Source organism: Lepidothrix coronata, unplaced genomic scaffold (genome assembly GCF_001604755.1).
Source record: "Lepidothrix coronata isolate B3197 unplaced genomic scaffold, Lepidothrix_coronata-1.0 Scaffold0, whole genome shotgun sequence".
Lineage (NCBI taxonomy): Eukaryota > Metazoa > Chordata > Aves > Passeriformes > Pipridae > Lepidothrix > Lepidothrix coronata.
The window spans coordinates 18,700,623-18,722,345 of record NW_016690180.1 but is presented as its reverse complement, the minus strand read 5'-3'; the positions used below and the strand labels follow the sequence as shown (position 1 = coordinate 18,722,345).

Sequence of the window (21,723 nt, the reverse complement as noted above, 5' to 3'; positions counted from 1 at the left end):
ACATGTTCTCTCCCTTTTGTAGAGATGAAGTTGCGCCTGCTCCCATTGAAATCAATGAAAATGGCTGATTCCATTCAGAGGGAGTGGGCTCATCATATTTAATCTTTTTACATTGATGGTAAGTTAGAGTCACTCTTGAAACCATCTGCAAGGTTTTTTGTCCCAAAGTAATTATTATACAAAAAGCCACATGGTGTCAATTACGACTGAAAGTTGGATATTACCCAGTGTATAAATACAAGTGGTGAGCAGTTACAGAAATATACTTTTACACCCAAAAAAAGCAAAGCAAATTTATATATGGGGGTTGTGTACACATACACGTTTGTTTGTGTTTGGGCACAAGTATATTTATATATACCCATGCATACATGCACACACACACACACACACACACACACTCTTGATTGAATAGGAGGGCTACTGCTGAGAAATCAGAGTACTGGGGAATGAAGGAGAACCTGAGAATGCAAAACAATGTGTTATACAATCTATGACTACCCACAAGTCTATCTGAGATCTCTCTTTAGCCCAGTGTTTATATCATAGGCTAAAAAGTCTGAGCAGACACCTGAACTCACTTATATGCCCCACTTACACCCCAAACTAGGAACTTAAGGTACCCAGTTCAGCAATACTTAGTAGGGCAAAACTCTCACTGAAGTCACACCTCTCACTTCCATATTAGTATCAGCTAAATACTACAGGGTCTAATTCCAAATATGCAATAGTAATTCTGAGTGTACTTTAGATGCACAAACTAGCAGAAGTGCTGACATCAAAACCAATCATCTCACATGCAACTCATGCTTTCCATCTCCTTCTTTACAGATAAATTTGGATGTAACCACAAGCCTGGTATGATAGGAGACTTCAGTTTGTAATAGACCAATACTTCCACACAAAATGACTCATTGCTTTGCCTTCATTAGTCAATCCACAGTAATTCTGAGTGATGGATACATAAAAATTGCATCCATTTTAAAGGGAAAACCCAAGTAATCTAAATGGTCTCTCGGAAGAATGAGATAGAAAAGTCACCATCAACAGGCAAGATTAGAGCTTATTAGTTCCTAATTCTTATTTGTCTGTTAGGACTATATGGTGACTCATGCCTCCCTCACTTGCTGCATACTTTAAGAGTAATTTCTAAAAAACTATTTTCATAGAAATTTTGCCAGCAGATGAACAAAGGCTCCAGAACCTAAAAATGCATTTGCAAATGGGTGTTGCAAATTAAAAAATATTGAATTTTCATAGTAGTTCTGTGAAAAATATGTTTGTTCTGTGTGTTACAATGTGGAATGTTGCATGTGCAGTCATAATGCACATTGCATAATGAAAATATGCAAATATAGAAAATTAGGACTTGTTAAAGATTTGGCTGTAATATCAGATATCAATGTAGTTTAATGTACAAAAACATACCACACTCTCTGGAAGTGGTTGAAAATTCAGTGAATACATTGAAAGACTATTCTGTGACTCTAGCTCCTAAAAAACCCCACCCAATGAACATGCACATATTATCTTTTCACGGTCTTTTATTTTAATTTAGAAAAACTGAAGTCCAGTGTATTAGCATAGCATTCAACTCATGCTTTAACTCAAATTTCTCCATGTTGGTATGGTATATAGTAAAAAGTGAAATTTACCCATCAAGTTAATTTCTTGCTCCCCTAAGGCTAATTAGTGCAAATTAAATTTCCTGCTAATCATCTTAAGCAGCAAATGTGTGATATGAAAATCCAGCATTCCTACTGATTGTGATAAACCTCTATTCATGTGACTTATGCACTGCATAAATATCTCGAAACTATTTAACTGCAGCTTATAGACTGTTCCCAAAGTAGCATGGTCATATGGTGTTGCTCTTTTCCTTGTATTCACAGCTACAACACATTAAAGGAGGCTAGAAATACATTAAATAACTTATTACTTTTCCTCGTAAGTATTATCTATATTTGCCACAGGGATATGCTACTGTGAACAACAAAGTATGAGACCAAAAGGATGAAAAGGAATAGAGGTGCACACAAGGATATGCTCCATGGAACCTGATTTTGCATGACAGATGCACATGCAGACCCTGTCAGTCTGTAAAACTGAAAACAGCGGATGCAAATAACCAGCATAAATGATTATAGCTTAATATTCAACTCCACAAGAAATGGAAACCTGTACTGATGAGCAGACCTGTCCTCAGCACACTATGTTGCTTTGCCACAAAAGACTGAAGCATGTTCAAGGTTTTGGTTCTCTTCCTGAAGCACTCAATGGTTTTAAAAGATCATTTCATTTCTAGGATAAACATGAAACTCTCTTCAGCGGTAACAAAGTTTATTTGTGCAGGAGATGGTATTTCCAAGAACAACAAAAGGCTGTGGAGTAGCTCCTCTAGAGATCATTGCAAACTTTGTGCATTTTTTAGCACGAAGAACTTTTCCTTGCTTTTTCTCTTCCAAAACATGATTGCGTAGATAAGTATTCAAGTACATATGTGTGTGCATGCCCTGCTCTGCTGCATGAATACATACAATCCTTTCTTGGGCAAAAGAATGGTAACGTTGCAAAGATGCTTTTCCTTCCCTTCTCGCAGGAGATGAACACGATCATGTGTGGAGGTGCACACTCCATCTCTGTCTGCCACTCTACATCTCAACAAGATTTTAGTAATGTCATGTATCTTATGCTAGAGATAGCTGAAGGATACTTCCTAGGAGAATCCTGGATAATGAGAAGGTAGGATTATGGGATAACTTGATACTTGTGGCCACTTCAGGATGTTGCTTAATCATCCTTGCGCCAGTGCAGTGAACTCATCTTGCAGAACCCAGACCAAACTGTATACTAACTTGGTCTTGGGTTTGCAATTCCCCAGAGGCAGCCACAGCAACAATGAAAAGTATATAAATAGCACATCCAACTGCACCAATGGGGTTGAATTAAGCTTTACATGCCACTGCAGTTGGAATTCTTTCATATTTTAGAGCTTGGCTTTTAGCCCACAGAACACACATTCAGAATTTATGTCTGTGCATAGTTTCATAGGGCTCCTCCCTGCCACACCACACATCCCTAAAGGAGCATTGCCTGGGGACCCTCAGAGCCAGCACACAGATCTCAGCCACAGGAGCTCCCAACACGAGTGTTTGCAGTAGCAGTTTGAGTATGGGAAAATTCTTGTAACTTCCTTTCCTGATGTCAGGAAATTCTTTCTTTCTTTCTCCATTCTTCTTGCTCACCCACACCCATAGTCCAGTTGTCTGTTTTCTCACCTTAGGGTTGGTGGCTTACATCAGTTATCTTCCAAGTTCAGTGTTCAATTCCCAGTATCTCCCTGTCTTTTCTCCCCCTCCGCACATGCTACCCCTTTTTCTTTTGCTCAAGGACGCTCATCAACCCATTCCAAATCTACCTGATTTCCTCATTCTTCTTATTTAAGCAGGCCCAGTTATCTAGTCTCAGCCTCCTTGTTGTCCTCTACTCTGCCCAAAACGCCAGCTCCACATACACTTTTTTGGTGCCCTTCCTACCTAGCCAAGCTTCCACAGCTCCTTGACCCAGGCTCCCTGCCTCAGCAGTCTCAGCACTGTTCTGGATCTTGTTTGGTTTTTTGTTTGGTTTGTGGTTTGTCTTTTTTGTTTGTTTGGTTGGTTTTGGTTGGTTGGTTTTTTGGTTGTTGTTTGTTGTTGTTGTTGTTGTGGTGTTGGGTTTTTTTGTGTGAGTGGTGGTGTTGTTTTTGGTTTTGTTTTTGATTTGGTTTTTTTTCCTCCAAAATTATCTCTCTGCACTTCTTCCACTCTGTCTCCTCCTAAGAGCAGATTCTTTCTCTAAATGAATCCCATCTCTCCTTCCTTCCTTCAGCTTCTCGTCAGCAAGAGACGATTCAAGAAGACCTCTTCCCATTGTGTCCCTCACCCAGCCAAACCTGTTCCCTGTTTTTCTCATTGACTTCCAACTCTCCCTTACTTAATCATCCTCCATCTTCTTTCATCTCCCATTTACCATTTTTCTCTCTCCTATCTCATCATATCAATGACATCTTGTCCTGATTTTTTCTCTTCCTTTTTTTTTTTTTTTTCCTCCTCATCCCTTTTCTTACCCCTACATTCAGGTCAAGTTCTTTCCTTCACAGGGCTGCCTGGATCCCAGACATATCTGCTGGCAGTGTAGAAGAAAAGGTTTCCTGCTCTTGCATGCAGCACTGGCTGAGCCTTCCCTGTGGGTTTTGCAGTGGAAATGACGACAACTTCACACAGCCCTGAGCTCCAAAATATCTAGTTACTCTATGTAGTTGGCGTGTGGTTAGCCCCATTGGACTCTGACGAGGACACTTACTATAATCCTTGGAAAGGAAGACCTTGGGAATTTTAGCTGTTGAACTGTAGCAAAGCCTGCACTGCATACCTTTTTTTTTTGGTGACCTTTTTCCCTCAAATATTTAGAAATCTGCTAAATTCAGTCAGATTTCCACAAAGAGGACAAAAGGGACACCCCTACCACAAAGGTGAGCAACCATACTCCAGAGCATACAGGTTTTTAGACATCTAAAAAACAAACTTGCAAGGCTTTAGTAACATGGAAAAAACAATATTTTTCCATTTGGAGGGAAAAAAAGAAATCTTTTTTTGCTGTATATAAAAAAGAACTAGATAAAAGCAAAAACAATTTCAGCTTTATTAGATCAAGCTTAGCAAAATTATAAATAAGTAGAAAGAAGGCCTTTTCATGGGACTTATCAAGCAATACTAATAATAGATATCATCTGCCTGCAAAAGTACATTAGAACAGCCCTGACTGCAGGTGCTGAGGCTTTAAGCCCAATAGTCAGGCTTAGAAAAGCAGACGTAGCATAAGAAAGCATATCTGCATCTACAAATACTAACAGGTCCCATTTCCCAGAAAAGGCCATTTAATAGTGTGAAATGTGACACCTCACATTGCAAGATATTGTATATACTAGAAGGAAAATTCACCTGGCCCTCAGCATTCAGGCATTAATTCCAGATCACTGGAATGCTGCTTTAAATTATCATTTTGTCCTGGGCAGCAATCTTCCTCCCTAGCTGAGTGTCTGAGGATGTACCGTTTCTCATGAGAAGTGGGCACTGACACTTAATGTTTGCTTCACTTGTGCTAGCAGTTGCCCAGATAGCAAAGCAAACTGACAAAGATCAGTTGGATTTAGCAACAAGAAATAGTTATTTATATGAAAATGTCTATAAGAAAGGCATATCTGAAACGACTATTTTGCACAAAACAGAATGCTGTCATCTGCTGGCATGAAACAACTTTAGTCTATTTTGTGGTGTAACAGCTTGGCTACATGTGATTCCATACACATTTTCCAACCAAAAAACAATTTTAGAATTGAAGTAAGACAGATCTGTGACACTCCTCCAAACATGAGCAGTCCAGAAATCAATTAATTCAATCTGTGAACGTAGGCAAGAAGCTTTATAGGTCAGTAACAGTTATATTATATGTAATTTCTTAAGTATCACACCTGGGGAATTCTAAAGAATAGAATTAAACCATCTAACATATTAAATGGCCCAAGGCCTCCCTCTTAGGGAGGGACATACTGAGGTCATGCTCCTGCTTTTTGGCCTGGGCATGCAACGATGATGATTAGGGTGCTCTTCTGTCACCCTTATCCCAGGAATCATTATTTTCATGCTGTCATTTAATTTATTTTCCCTTTTAAATATGTTTGCCTGAGTGTAAAATACTTCATTCTGTCAGGAATAAGTTTAATTCTAGAATTATTTTTCTATCCCACATTGCGTCAATATCTCCAATGATCTCTAGATGGGAATGTCCATAACTTGTGAAGTTCAGAGCTTTTGCAAGCCTCAGATGACCTATGGGCAGAAAGCCAGTTAAAAATACAGTTTGTAATATAATTGTGGTACCACTACACACTGTGGTGATGATGGTACTGTTAGGTTGGGGTTTTCTTTCCCAAGGAAGATTTGAGTAAAATAGAAAGCAAACATGTTTTTCTAGTTCACAGGAAACTGGCATTATTAGTGGGCTAGGAATAGAAAAACATTTCCTCCTTTTGTGTGCCAAAGATAGACTGTCAAAATCTCAGTGCCCTGTCTACAGAATGAAGGGTCATGGCCTCTTTGCAGAAGCAGGGCTTGATAGCAAACCCCTCACTGAACTGTTCACGTGTTGCCTTTACAGTAGAAGCTCTCAGGGGCAGAGACTTGGATTTAGCATATACATATACACCATGTAAGATCCTGTCAAGTTGGTATAAAAAAGAAACAATGGAAGTGTTAATCAGTTAAATAAAAATATTGGGTTTATTGCTTCCAGGCTGGTTTTTGCAGCTCTGAATCCTGTCAAGTCCTATGTCTTCAATTAAAATTAGGTTATAAAATAAGTAATAAAACAGAAACAAATAAAACCAAAAAATATAAAATATAAAATGCCTTTAAAAGTGCTGCAGAATCAGCGGCAGAATGAAAAAAACACTCTCTGCCTATAGCTTAAAGGAGCTCTGGAAGCTCTGGTGCAGTCTGCAGCTGATTATCTCATCAGTATGCTATAGCTGGGCTTGAGGAACTCTGCTGGTTGGGACTGTGGGGTTTTTTTGGCTCCCGATACAAAATGTTGAGCTATCCCATAAAGCTCTAGGCAGACTATGAGAGTCTCTTGCTTGAGAAATTATCACAGTTGGATCTCAGTAATTAAATGGAGATGTAACAAATAACTCTCCTCAGCCAGATGCAGGGACTAGGGAAGCCAGAAGACGACATCCCATTGATTGCAAATGAACCTTCCTGAGCACTGCAGAAGAGAGCATGAGCTTTCTGTTAATTGTTAATTGACATCTCTGGTCATGGCTAACTAACATCTGCGTGGTCCAGAGCTTGGCATGTTCATTTACATATGTTTCTATAACTGAAATAAACACATCAGTGCTCACAGAGCAAAACTGAATGGAGCTACATAGTAACATCATTGCTGTTATTCTGCCTATACTTCTATTTGCCCAAAATTGACCCAGTGAAAGAGCACATCAGCCGTGTTCTCTTCTGGACACAGTCCACCTGGCTGGGATGTGAAGAGAGGGATCCCTCAATCAAGCTGGACAATAGTAAAGGTCCAGTTTTCAGTACTGTGATCTGCTATCTGGAAGAAGCTGCAGCTTTATCTGCTGAGTGGATTCAAACCCAAACAACACAAGTCTGTCAATTCCCAAGAAAATCTACTGTCAGATTTGATAGTGTGGCACGGAAGGCAGTGAAAAGACAGTCTAATAAGTCCATATTCTCTCTCAGAGACATGTGGGCCATGTTGATTAATCCACCCACATGTATCCAAAGAAGAATCTGGCACATACAGACCTGTGCTTTTTTTCTCCCAATCTAGTGGGTAAGATTGGACTTCTATCATGTAGACTACTTATACAATAGAAATTAGAATGTATGATTAATCTCCATTTACAGAAATTTATAGTTATTTATACAAATTAAGCATTAAATAAAAGTAAATTTAAGATATAAAATCTATACTACATTAATAATAATACTATACTAGAGTATACTAGTCTAGTGTACTTTTAATAGTAGTATACTAATAATATACTACATATTTGCACATTCAGAAAAACATCTGTATAATCTACAGACATTATAGATTCTAAACTCCATGAAGTTTAGAAGACAGTGGAAGCACTATCACCATATTGATAATAAAGTACACCTTTTGAGCAGTAAAATTAGCATTATATATATTCTTCTCTTGTACTTACAATTTTGTTTTTATCTTTAATGATCTACTTGACACTTCCTGGAAATTGTGGAAATCTAATGCTTCCAACCAATTTGCCTATGTTCTCAATTTTTATAACAAAATTACAAAATGGGATGTGTGATGTGGATTCAGCACTGTTACTGGGTGACTTGGATCCTTCCAACAACCAGAACCCAATGTTTTTGTTTAGATACATGATGTATAATGGTATCTGGAATATCTTATTTATGTCAATAACTTTGCCTACAGTTAAAGGCAATATTAAATATTAAAGTTTATAAAGTTGTAAATGTCTAGGTTTCCCTCTCCAGTTCCTTCTATCCTGTGTAATTCAATCACTGTGTTAGGTTTGACTTTGTCTTTTGTCCAGTAAGTATTTTCTAACAATATTTTAGTCTAGTGAGGGTTTGCGTGTATAATTTTGATTCAGTTGACAGTGTTTCCTTTACTCGAAAGAGTGTAACCAGCACTTCAGTCCTCTAAAACACACTTGAGTCAAGAGCAAGTAAGAAACTTTATGACAATGAGACCTCAGCTTAACTCCCCACACTTCATGACCCTTATTCTCAACAGTCAAATAATCTGCAACTCAATCTTAAATCCTTCATCTCTCTAAAGAGAGATAATATTTCACTATAATTCATTTTTGTAAAAACATTCAGAAAAGAACTATAAAAAACTCTCTATATCTCAGTACAAAGCTAAACTGCATCAGTGTAGTTTTTCATTAAGGCTCAGCCAGCCTACCTATTACAATAAAATCTCCTCCCAAACCCTTTCCTTATTACACTGGCAGCAGACCACTAGTCTTTAAAGAATTGCTTACCACAAAATTCAGTCATCAGTTCTTGAGTATTTCAGCCTCAGGCTAAGAGAGTTTGGACTAGAGAATGTAAAGAGAAAACAGCAGTCCAAGATCCCTTTCACAGGATCTGGGCTTGGGGAGCATCATCCCTCCCTCCACTCGGAGCAAAAGTCACCCGCAATGGCTTGTCTAGGGCTGTGTCCAATTGGGTTTTGAATATCTCCAAAGATGGAGCCTTCACAATTTCTCTTCTCACAATGAGCGAGTGTTTGACCACCTTCGGAGGAAATCAGTTTTTCTTGTGTTTAAACGGAATTTTCTGTGTTTCACTTTGTGCCCAGTGCCTCTTGCAATACTGAGAAGCCTGGCTCTGCTTTACTCCGTCTCCATCATATATTTAAACACATTATAAGCTTCTCCAGATTGCACAGTCTCAGCTCTCTCAGCCTCTCCTCATATAGCAAATCCTCCAAGCCTTTAATCACATTCATGGCTCTTTTCTGGACTCATTCCAGTATATCCATGTCTGGCTTCTAAATAGTGAGTCCAGACTGAGTATCCTACACAGATGTGTATCATCAGGACTGAGGGAAAGACCACCTCCCTCAAACTCTGCCTCACACAGCCCAGGAGGCTGTTGATTTCTTTGCTGCAATGGCACATTGCTGGCTCACAGTCAACTTCAATTCAGCTCCTTTCCTGCAGATCTCACAACCAGCATCTCAAGCTGAAGCACAAATAGCAGAGCATCAACCCTGCACAGCTCCATACCAGCTTCAAGCTTTAAGTTTTTGCTCCGTATCCAGTGACAACACTCTAAGTACTTAGGGAATCTATTAATCGATCATAAAATGAAAACTCACAGACCGTACAATTTATTGTTTAAACAACTGAATTAGGTTTCTAACAGTACAGAGCAGGCCAGACTCTTACTCCACACTGAAAAATTTAGAATTTCTGATGGCAGGCATATTTCTCAGGAAGCATATGTTCTAAGCTGATTTTTTAGGCTGGAGGGGAGAAATGTCTGGGGGGGGGTGGTTACCCACACACAGACATGTCCTAGATGAGGAAGCTCCAGCTTTAATTGTAAAAACTTCTACATCTTATAAATCAAAACCATCACTTCCCACCAAAGATCTACACATGAATATTTAGCAAACAGAAGATTTGTATTTGCATAAAAATACCACACTCTGAATGCAAATAAAGCCAGAACAAATGGTTTGCCTGCTTGCGGTATATAGCCACTCACACTTCTGTCTGTGCTATCATTGTGTCTGAAGAAAGAGTAGTTCAGTTAATTTTGTTAAAAAACTGCAAAGAAGGAAGTTTTAAGAACAAACCAGAGGTTATTCACAGCTGTATGACAAACCACTGTCAAAACATAACAAACCACAACCAAACTCAAGCAGAAAATGACAAAATGTAAGACCGTAAAAATGATGGAAATTGTGCAGGACAGGCATTTTAGATGAACAAATGCAATCTGTACCAACATAAAGGACCAACACAGCACAGAAAATGATACCCAGAAAAGTCGTCTCAAGAAATAAAGTCAAAAACATAAAATTCAAATGACAGGACACCAAAAGGAACAGACAAAAACCAGGGAAACCATCCAGTTGTATTAAATCAAGCACTCCCCTGACCCCTGACTTCATCTGACCTAGTAGAATGTTAAACACGGCATGAAACAAAAAAATTATGTAAAAACATAAGCAAAATGACATTAAGACAAAGTGATACTGGCCATACCCTCCCATACTGCTACAATTCATTTAAGCAGGTGCCCAAGATGGTCTGGGGTAGAATCCAGAGCTCAAAACCCAAAGATTAGTTGCTGTAGAAAACACATGTCTGCCTTTCTGTGGTGTGTTCATGCGGGTGGTGGGTTAAGTGACCAACCCACACATTTCACAGCCATCGACTTGATTAATCTCTTGTTGATATAAATCAAACAGTTCCATGAAAATCACTGGACCCACACCAATAACCACTTGCTAAGAATTTGTCCATTATGTGGGGATATCCCTTCCCCACTCCCCACCCCTCAACTGTATAAATATTCCAATTATTGTTGTGAAAGCATATAGGAAGATCCGTTGTGTTATATTTGCTGAAGTTGTTCTGAAGAGACATGTCTGCAAATATAATTCTACCAGTTTCTAATTTCCAGCCTCTCCTATGAACCATGTTTAGATGGGAAGCTGAGGCAGAAAAAAAACCAATTAATGTTTGCTCTAGAAATACTATTAAACACATACAGCCTATATAAGGGAAGAATAAACAATTGACAAAGTACTGCTCTGAATAATGCATAGGTCCCTTTCACTCTTAGAAACACTGGAAGAGAAGCTGCGAGTGACTGAGACAGAGTACCACGTGTAGTGCAGAGCTTTTTCACTTCTAAAGTTCCTGATTCTCATCCAGGAAAAATCAGCAACATCACACACCTTTAAATAGATGCAACCCTGATAAATTCTATTTTTGGTTTCAGTCCAGTTTGTATCTGCCAGAACAGCATGTCACGTCATCACCACCATGCCCAATGAGAAGCCTGAGGACACCATTCATGATGAGAAGCCTGAGGACAAGCACAGGCTGCTGGGACCTCAGGGGGCTTAGCTTAGACAGAGTTTACCTTTCTTCTTAAATGCTTTCTGCAGCTCTCCACAAGCTCCCTTCCACTGAGAGATAGACAGTAACAGTACTTATGGCAGCTAGTTTAAGTTAGTCGAAGCTATTCTCTCACTGTGGTTAGTACAGTGTAAACATAGCCATGAATGTTTCTATAAAGCATATTGTAGGCAGACACCAACTTGCTCTGCTAACACTCTGAGTAACCCAAAAGCTACACGTTTGCATAGCGTGGCATCACGTCTGAGCAAGCAAATCCTGCGAAGAGGCAGCAGATATTTGTTGGGGCTTCAAGGCAGATGAAAATGGCCACACAGCATCTGGTCAGCTTGGTGTGTGGGAAAAACAGGCTCATACAGGCATTCGCCATACAGGCTTAGCTGACCTCCTTAACACTGGAAGAATTCTATTCCTGGCAAGACTGAAACACACAGGTTGGCCATATGAAGAAGAAAGATTGTCCCTTCCCTGAACACAGGAATTCTCACTCAAGCACTGTCAGTCTAGCATCACAGCATGGTCCACATTCAGGTGAAAAATATCAGAGGTGAAATGGGTTGGTATGTGCATCAAAGGGGATATAACGTAGTGGGGAGTGTGTCTGGAGAACTGGTGGGAGGTGAGGGGTTACGGTGATACGATAAAAGATATACATGGTATTCTCAAAATCCTCAAACTGCATTGAGAACATGTGGATTGATAACCAGCATGATTTTTCTGGTAATTTTATGCTGTAGATGTATGAACAATATCTCACCAGTGGATAATATCAGTTGTCGGCTATATACATGTTTTATAACAACCAGAACACTCTTTTTCAAAAAGCTGTTGGTGGTTGGCTTTGATATTTTTTTTTTTCTGCAGCAAAGCTTGCTTTCCCACTCTCTTTCTCCTTCTCTTTCAAGCTCATGGAAGCTAACTGCAGAGAAAGTAAAAAGGTATTGAACACACTGGACAAAATAATTAGAAAAATAGTCTACCATCTAAAAATGCTTTGTTGGTTTTAAAAATGCAGCTTGTTTATTACCTTTAAAATGAAGGCAAATGCCCTGTGTTCAGTTATACAAATCAGATGTCTGACAAAATAACATGAAGTAATAAATAAGCACTTTCAGAAAAGGGCAAGCAATGTAACAGGTTTATAAGCTTCAGTCAGAACACACGTTATACATAGTTTTTAATAAAATTTTATGCAGCAAATACTGCAGAATGCCCTTAACTCAAAAAAGGTAACATCAGTAATAAGTATTATAACAAATCCATGCTCAAGTTGAAACAGCCTCTTCCTGTTTTCTGTCCTTTTAGCTGTATGATACATTTTTTCATGTTTTACAGAGAGGTATTATGTTTTCTTCTTGATGTAGTTTTTCTACAATCGCTGTGATTTCTGGAACCACTACAGGTAAGATGCAGTTCTCATGTCAATCTTGAAATGCCACTGTCAGGAAAATTTCAGGGACTCCCAGAACATACAACAACTGGCACACAGGATCAACCCAAATGCCCACTCAGACCAACATCTTTGCCTAATCACAGACTACCTAAAAGAAAAAATGGAAAAACAAAGACAAAAATGGAAAAAAATAATCGGACAAGTGTGGCATGATCCCAGCCCGGGTCCATTACACCTGCTTACAAAAATGAACAGGTAGAAAGATACAGAGGTTGCATACATTCAGACATGGAAGTCACGGCTTTTAATAGCTATTGACATCCAAGTACAATGAGAGCACAGGGAATCCCACACTTCAAATATCACCCTAACAACTCAATTTATTTAAAGAAAAATATATACAAACTTTATGGTCCCAGAGTAGAAGCATATAAAAAAATTCTCTTGGAACATATTTTCCTACAGAACTGAAGAAATTCAAGGTAGGAAGTTCTTTTCTAAAGGTTTAGCTGTAATTTTTATTTATCAGCAGTGCCAATAGGGTTACAAAGCAACTCTGCCAATAAGAATCCCCATTGACATCAGGGAGAATGATACCAGATACATAACTAGATGTTCTGGTGTCTTAACATGCATATGAGCATGTAATTAAAAATACTTCTTTGACAAATTAAATCTATTTTTTCAAAATTTACCAACTTTTAAAAATGTACAGAAATCACCTAATGTGGCAAAACTAATATAATTTGGTATACTTCAAATTCATTACGGTCAAATAGGACTCTCAATAAAAAAATAAGAAACTCCCCCTTGGAGTGTGAACATGCCAATCTATTGCTGTATACATATGTATTTGAAATATCCCCCTGACTTTTAAATAATTTGTACATATCTCACAACTAAGAACATTTTTTTTTTTTTTTAATAGCAGCATTGCAAACTCAGTTCAGGATCTGGAAACAGATTTGTGTATTGTTGTAGTGCCAACTACTGCAGTGAATAGTGAGCTAACATTTGTTTACAAAACCTAACACCATGTAAGAGTAAGCTTGGTAGGAACCTATTTGTACTTTTGTTATAAGACATAAAAAAGATGCTGGAATAAAATGCAGAAAACACCAGTCCAAAATTGTTCTGTTGTGGGCATCCATTACACAGGAGAGTAATAGAAAGTAACACTCCTACCAAGTTATTTTTTTCACCATAGCCATAAGAAAACATCTCTGTCTAAAGTCAGCCTTCCTTTACTACACTAATACATGAATATTTTCAATTTATTTCCCCCCCTGTTAATACTGATCTTACTTCAGACATTATTCAAGAACAAATACTGGTCCCTCATGGATCTCCACTTAAACGGCAGGCATTTTGATTGCACAGTGATAAGAAGAATTAAAGAAAATAATCTTCATTTTTGTGAAATTAGTCGTCTAAGAGGTGAGGGCAGAGGAGGAGTGCTGTACTCTGATGCAGGACAAGTAGATGCACTGTTTCTGCTCCCCATGTTTCTGGATTATGCCAGTCAAGCACACAGAATGCAACCTGAAAATACGGGCTTTGCTCTGCAACCGCTTGCTAACACAAAGTGAAGCCTCTGTATTTTTTTTTTCAGCAAAATTGTGGATTAATTCAAAACTAAAATGTCATTTTGCTACAAAAAGTAGAAATGGAGGAAAAATCGCCCACAGTGAGGCATAAAGCAATTTAGACAAATAGAAGTTGTTCCCAGACCTCTGCACAAGCCTTGGACTGAACATGACATTTAAAATTTTTTTGGATCAGCACTCCTGTATTTCATACAGTACTTTATCCACATCCCTCCTATCCTCCTGTTCGCAGAATGATCACAACAAGAAATATAAATTTAAAGGTTCTTGCATACCCCACACCTGGTTAGAGTTAGAAAGCGCTAAAAATCATATGAGCGAGTTTATTCTCACAGGTTCTTTAGCTTGTGATTCTTGTGGTTTCAGCCTTTGCAAGAACCTCAGAGGAAGCGGTTCTTAAAAAGAGATGGCTATTTTGCTTGCCATTGTAAAAAACAGAAATTACTTTGGTGGTCTGAGCTATGGTTTTGAACTTCAAAAATAACTCATTAAATACTTGAATATATGCAAGATAGCATAGAAAACAATTCACGGCAACCAATGTGATACTAAAATCTTTCCTCCCCAGGCTTTGTAGCCGGTAGGTGCCCACACTGACTGAACAATGTACCACGATGCCTGTCACACAAATGCAGAAAAGATTCATGGGGTGGTTTGGTTTTGCCACACCACACAACTGAGTCTCACCTGTTACTGCCAATGAAACTCATGTCAGTATGATAGGGACCCATACCTCTGAAAGAAGAAAATACTGACCCTCTCTTACAGTATGTGCTTTGTGTCTACAGAATGTGCCCACTTACATGTTTAGCAAAGTATGATTCTGAATTTCTTCAGGATAATCATCTCTGCCTACACACTCATGCAATATCCTACTAGGGTGGAACAGGAGCTTCTAACTGTACACACATTGTGTCAGCAAAGCAGCATCAGTTTCATTTCCCAGAGCTATTCCCATGAGGTGGTGTGCAATGTAGTCACAAGTAGTGGCTCTGAATGACTTTTCTCACCTTTAATTTCTCCTAAAAATCCACCACTTCCAAGGCAGATGGCAGGCTACACCCCCAAAGAGGCAACTTCACAGGAAGCCGTTGCTCTGCGTGGGGATGCTGCGTAGGGAAGCTGAACTTTTGCTTCTCCTCTGCTATTTCCACCTGCTTTTTTCCCCCTGAGTTTCATCACTTGTATGTCATCCCATTCAAATTTTACTCTCTCATGTTGTGAGCTGTCTGCTCCATTCAATGTCCTTCAGAGGGGTACTCACATGGAATTCACTGACAAGAAGTTCACCCAAACCATTTCCATTGAAGAATTTGTGTTTCCTGCTTGTTTGTTAGGTTATTGGTGCTTTGTACGTTCTGCATAAATGCACCCAAAACTTCAGAATCACAAGGAAGGTGATGGGAATAGTTGAATTTCAGAACATAGGTTTTCATGCAACTGTGAGGAGAATTAAGAGCAAATGGTAGTACTAACGAAACAACATTTTTGTTTACTGCATCAGAGTTACAAGTTACACTTGAGGAATGACATTCTTAACAGTGTCAAGAAAAAGTGGTGATTACTTTATAAAGGGTAAATTTTAACCCAAATGCGATCAGAAACCAAGAAAAATACTTTTTTTTTTTTTTTCTGGAGAAATGCTTCTGTTTACACTGCAGTATCACAGAAAAAAATGACAATATCTATGTTGTGGGTGTCTTTGTGTCCCCAGTGATTCCAGATATTAAGAATATTTTAGCATATTCTACAGTGATCTATTTGAAATTAAAAAACCTTTATATAAGTAACCAACTGATAAGAAATAATCACCTCCTTTCCATAAACTGTGATGACTATACTATATTGGGTTGACATATCCCAGGCAAATCACAGAATATTCTGACTTGGAAGAGACCCACAAGGATGATCAAATCCAACTCTTAAGTGAATGGCCCATACAGAGACTGAACACACAACCTTGGCATTATTAGCACCATGCTCTGACCAGCTGAGCTAAATATAGCAGTGATCCCTGCTGCATTTGCAGACTAGTCCCGAGAAAGTGACTGCCAGTGGATGTTTTTTAAAGGATGCAGTGAGATGACAATTATGGGGGATTCTTCCAACTACCTGCCCACCTATGAATCATTCTCCTAAATTTACCAGGAATTATTATGTTGTCTTTATTAAATGTGATTCTAAGCAGAAGTCTTGCTGAAACATTGAATAAAAACTGTACCGCTGGTGACATTAGACATGTTGGAGGAAAGAGTCGGCCACTTGTAAACCTGGTAACCACAGCAAAACAGTATTGCTAGATGGATGATCCATATCATTGATATCACATTGGTGTCACTGTGATGGAGAATTGTACAGGTTTTCTTTTTGTCTTTTTCACTGTTTTTTCTGCATGCATCACTGACAGTAGTAATATGAAACCGCTCTTATTTGAAACATAGTGGCCTAGAAAATACATAAACTGATGCCAGTATGTCTGCTACGGAGCAGAAGGATCCCAAGGGGCTCCCGTTATAAGATTATTCCAGTATGGGTCAACTGTTGCAATATTCAGCAACCAAAATATCATTAAAGCAGCTATTCCCTACTAGGTCCTTTCCTATCTAACACCTTTTTGAGTAAAAACTTGGATGTTTCCTCCAATATATATATTTTTAATATCCTGATCTTGCTTGTTCTTGCAAAACAGATGGGTGATCTGCAGAAATGAATCTCATGTTTTCAGTGGCATGACAGTCCTTGCTATGGTGTATTCATATGGTTCCCTCTACATCAGTTTTGCTTCCTGACTCCACTGCATGGTTACAAGAGACACTTACTTCATACTTTATTTTGCTGGTAAAATGAAGATCCTCATTCCCCAAAAAGGTTTCGGAAACATAGGCTCACTTTAAGAGCAATTCTCTATATGATCTGGAACAAAGTTACCGTCATGAAAGGCACTGACAGCAGGGGGATGATTCACTTCCAAAGTTGCAAGATAAATACCCTTTGAGAACAGGAAACATACAATTGTATTTATTCACTTAGGCTCCTGAAGTGTGCAATACAGAGTCCCCTCACTCCTCAGCATCATTGGGAAGAGTCAAAGACTGTATCTCAGTCTTTGCTGAGATACAGAAGGGAGCCTGCATGCCTTTGAGCAGACAAACTTTCCAGTAACTCTTACAATTTAGACCGACTACATGCATTAACATTTGTTGCTGCAATGACTGTCAATTAACATATGCAAATTATGGTTTAAAATATGCAAACCATATGTAAATCACACTTATTTTTAGAAGGCTTACCTAAAGAGGGGGATGTAGCTGTCACATTTAACAATAGCAAACACCTAATAGCAAACGCCTACATGTAAAACTACTAAAAGACACAGCAATGGTGCAGTGTTGAAGCACATCTGAATCTACATCCTCTTTCAAGACAAAAAGTAAGTTTTTATAGGGTTTTTTTCTGGCATTCATTCCTGATGTATTGCATACATATGCCTACTAGCAAATGCTTTAAAACAGGATAGATGGAAATATTTCAACAGATAAGCTTGCAAAGAACAACCTTTTCCCTGAATATGTTAGTGAGCACGTAATGCTCTGCAAGACAGACAGTAGCTACAAAAACCCCTTTTACCCTGAATAAAAAGTAATGACTTGGCCCACGTTATTATGTCACTGCTTTTCTCTGAGAAGTTGAGCCCTAAAATGGAATCACAAACTCATGAAGAGCTCCAAAGTCTTCCTTAATTTACCATCATTTTCACTTGAAAATCTTGAAAGCAAATTTCAAAGCCCTCCTCATTAATGTCATATGGCACACAGTAAACTGGGGGCAATTATTTCACAAAAAGTAATTATTTTTTTTTGTTCATATCAGGAAGATGGGTACTGAACATGTGGGAAATTGAAACAGCTTATAACACTTTCACTGAAAATACTCTTCTTACAGTCTAGTTCCTAATCTATGAACAGTTTGATAGAAGTACAATTGTAGAACAGTAAATATTATTGAAATACTTAAAACAGCAACATCCCAGGAGCAGTCACAGAAGTATTGGGTAACCAGATACTATTCAGGTAAAGTTTATTCCTCTTTGTGTACAGGCATGAAACATGCAGTTATAAATGTATCATCCTGAAAAGGCTTAAGGACAACCAAAGACCCATGGTCACAGCCAAAGCCCTGTGGTAGGCAGAGAAGGAGCAATGCAGGACATGACCGGCCTTAGCTGCTTGCTGTCATCCCACTGGGAGTTAAAGCCCAGGCGGAGACACCTCACCAGCCCCCGCGAAAGCTCCTACCCCAAACAAGGGCTGGGTGTGGCTGACGCTGACTTGCAGAGGAAGCATTTGACACATGCTGATGTCCGTCACCTCCAGAGGAAGAGCAGTAGCTAACAGCAGGGATGGTCACTTTTTAAATAACTACAGCTGTTTCCACATGTGACTGCACTCTAGCTGGGAGCTGCAACCATTATTTAATTGTAATTTCAGCTAACCATTTTGCAGTAATTGATGGCTGAATAAGAAATCCAACAACTGCCTATATGGCTGAACAAATTATATTTTACTTATAATACCTTCTTAACTCAGCCACCCACCATGGTTGAAATATTTGATTGCTAAATTGATTTTTCATTAATTTAATCTTCAAGGATGATTATTATTCTGAAGCTGGACCACACGCAATAAAAACAGGCATTTTATTAGTTATATAGTCACAGGGCATATAGAGAAAAAAGCATGAGCCCTGGCTGAAACATAATTTGTTGTTCCAATGCCAACTTGCAGAATACCATTACCTCATCACAGTTGGTTGGATAGAAGTGAAAAGAAATTTGGGTCCCATTACTCTTTCTAAAAATTCTTGACCTTGAAAATATGGAACTACTTGCAAGAGATTATTAAATAGCTGTAATAATAAAAAAATAATCCCAACACTGAAATTTTAAATTAAGAAAAGCTCTTTCTCATTTCAAGACACATTTGTTATCAGGAAGACTGTGTGTCCTGGAAGTACTCTGTAATAGTTTCACAGTAAATAAGTGCTTTTACAACCATGGAAACGTCACTACCATAAAAGACATCCTTGCAAAATTACAATCAATTATCACAAGGTCTTTAATACACTTTAAAAATACATGTCACTGAAACTACTCACACAAATAAATGTTTGTGGCAGACCAAGAGGAAGACCTTAGTGCTTTTTCCATGAAGACTTGCTAGGAAGAAACCACTTACTCCAGTGAATAAAAGACCCAGCCAGCAACATAAATTAGTGGTCAGTGCAAAACTTCGGCTTGGTAATGTTTTCAAATTACCTCTTTTTTAATGGCAGTCACCATTTTGTAGGTCTAAACTATCCCATCAGGGTACCACTGACCTCCTCACAGTCTAGAGAGGCTGATTTTATTTCTAAGGTTAATATTCTCCCTTTTGGCAAGATTTTCGTTTTGTTTCTGGAAGTAACCCAGGCCCAAAAGGTTTCAACAGGATGTCCATCAACTAATGAATTAATCAGCTACACCCATAATGCCTAAAGCCTTGGACTGACCTGAAACTGGTAACGTCTCAAACAGATTACACCCACCAGGGACCTGTCTTTAACACTAGATCTTTTAAGAAATGCAAATGGAGAAGAAATGAGGAAAAACTAACTTCTGTGTCATTTTCTTTCCATATTATGGGTACATAAGAATCATAACAGCTTGTGTGATGAAGGTGTGAGGAAAGGAAGTGTAGTAATACAAAAGACATAGATGGTTCTTGACATATGTCCTTTTTGCTGCTTAGCAACATGTCAGTGTACTGCATTCTTTCTCCGTTTCAACTTTCTGCAAAAAGGATGTTTATACTGGAAGAATTGATTTTTTGCAGAACCCTATGCACAACCTTCTGCAAAGCAGTGGATACTGTGCTCTGAATAGAGCCCAGAGGATTCTGTAATTGAAATACTAAAATATTTTTCAAACAAGACAAGTATTCTCTGGTAATGTGAGCCAGGCAAACCCAAGATGCTACTCCAAGAAGAATTTTCTTCTTCTTTCTTTTAATAACAACTCTTGTAATTTGAAGTGCTCCATTAAGACTTGCCCCCCTCCTTATCTCTACCCCACCCTCTTCCCCCAATCCATTATTGCAGAGGAGTAAAGTGAAGAATCACTTCATAGTCAAAATTAGGTAGCCTGGACTTGCTTTGTTCACCAGAGTCCCTTTCTTTTCTTGCATATCTTTTTAAATTATTTTTATTTCCTAAAGTCAGAATAGCCCATTAAAAATATTTTTAATAGGAAAACTTTCCTATATAGTTAATGATTACTGACAAGCATCTAAAGATCAACATTTTTAGCTACTCAGAACCTTTACATTTATTATCCTGCTAGAACTGATGCGCATTTGAATTTTTACTGGTGGAATTCACATCTCAAAGATCGTAACCTCCAAGAATTCCTTTCACATTCTGTGCCAAATTCAACCTTCTATTTCAGTAAAACTTACTGCCTCACTGTTCCAGTGAAGTCATTGTGGAAGTTAGCATACAATGGAGATAACAGAGACTAGGTTTTTCATATTTTTTAAGGTTTATGCTTGTGTCAGCAAAGAAGATGCATATTTTACTGGTATTAGAGGGGTTTTATGCCCTCTAGCAGCCTAGAAGTTTTGTTTACACCCACTCTCTTTCATTTGCCAAAATCATGAAATGGAGCCTTAACATGAATGAGAATAATTCTATATTTTTTTTTAGAATACAATGTAGCTTTTGTACAATCCATAGTACCTCTAAGAAATACATAAGTCTTCTAAGTACTTTTGAGCACTGCTTGCTGTAGGTATGAATGAGGACATCTGAGTACTTTTGAGCAACGTAGGTATGAATAAGGATTCTTCTCAAGTAAAGGGTATGTTTTGATGTTTAATATCAATTTGAGGATAAATAAGTTCACATGGCCTAAGCAAGCTGTATGCATCACATATCATGCATTCATAGGTGATTAAGCAACAAAGAACAAGACTTCATCAATCTGACGATTTAGTCCCCAAATGATTCAGCAAATCATATCATAGAAAAATCCCATAATATAGTCTTTTCCACAAGCTTACTGAGCTCTGTTTTAAAACTGGTCCATTTCTCTTTTCACTGCTACTACGGATTCAGACCCCATTGATCTGATGGCTAGAAATGTTCTTTTAGTTTCTAGCTTATATTCATATAAGCACATACCCACTTGCTTTAGTGTCAAGTGCCACTTCTCCCACTCTGCTGTTCCCCCCCACGAAGAGCATGTGGACAGCCATCTGGTCTCCTCTCAGCCTTGTATTACTGGACTAAACAAGCCACAACCTTTATTTTGTTTGCACTATGTATGCTTCTGTATCATTCTAATTGTCCCTATAAACCTTCCTAATGCTTGCTTCGCTTGGATTCAATATTCCTTAAAAGTGGGTGTACAGTTTTTCAAAAGCAAGCTCTCCATTGCTGCTACAACATTAACATTTTTCCGCCTCCACAGG

At 38.4% G+C, this 21,723-nt stretch overlaps 1 protein-coding gene and 1 long non-coding RNA gene across 10 annotated transcripts in view; one reads left to right on the top strand and one right to left on the bottom strand.

Annotated features, from left to right (window-relative positions):
* Positions 1-21,723, bottom strand: part of LDB2 (LIM domain binding 2) — a 220,766-nt gene that overhangs the window by 54,542 nt on the left and 144,501 nt on the right. The window lies entirely within an intron of this gene.
* LOC108492584 lies at positions 83-16,941 on the top strand. The gene is made up of 3 exons (XR_001873161.1): positions 83-118; positions 12,583-12,620; positions 16,908-16,941. It is a non-coding gene; the product is annotated as an uncharacterized LOC108492584 (long non-coding RNA).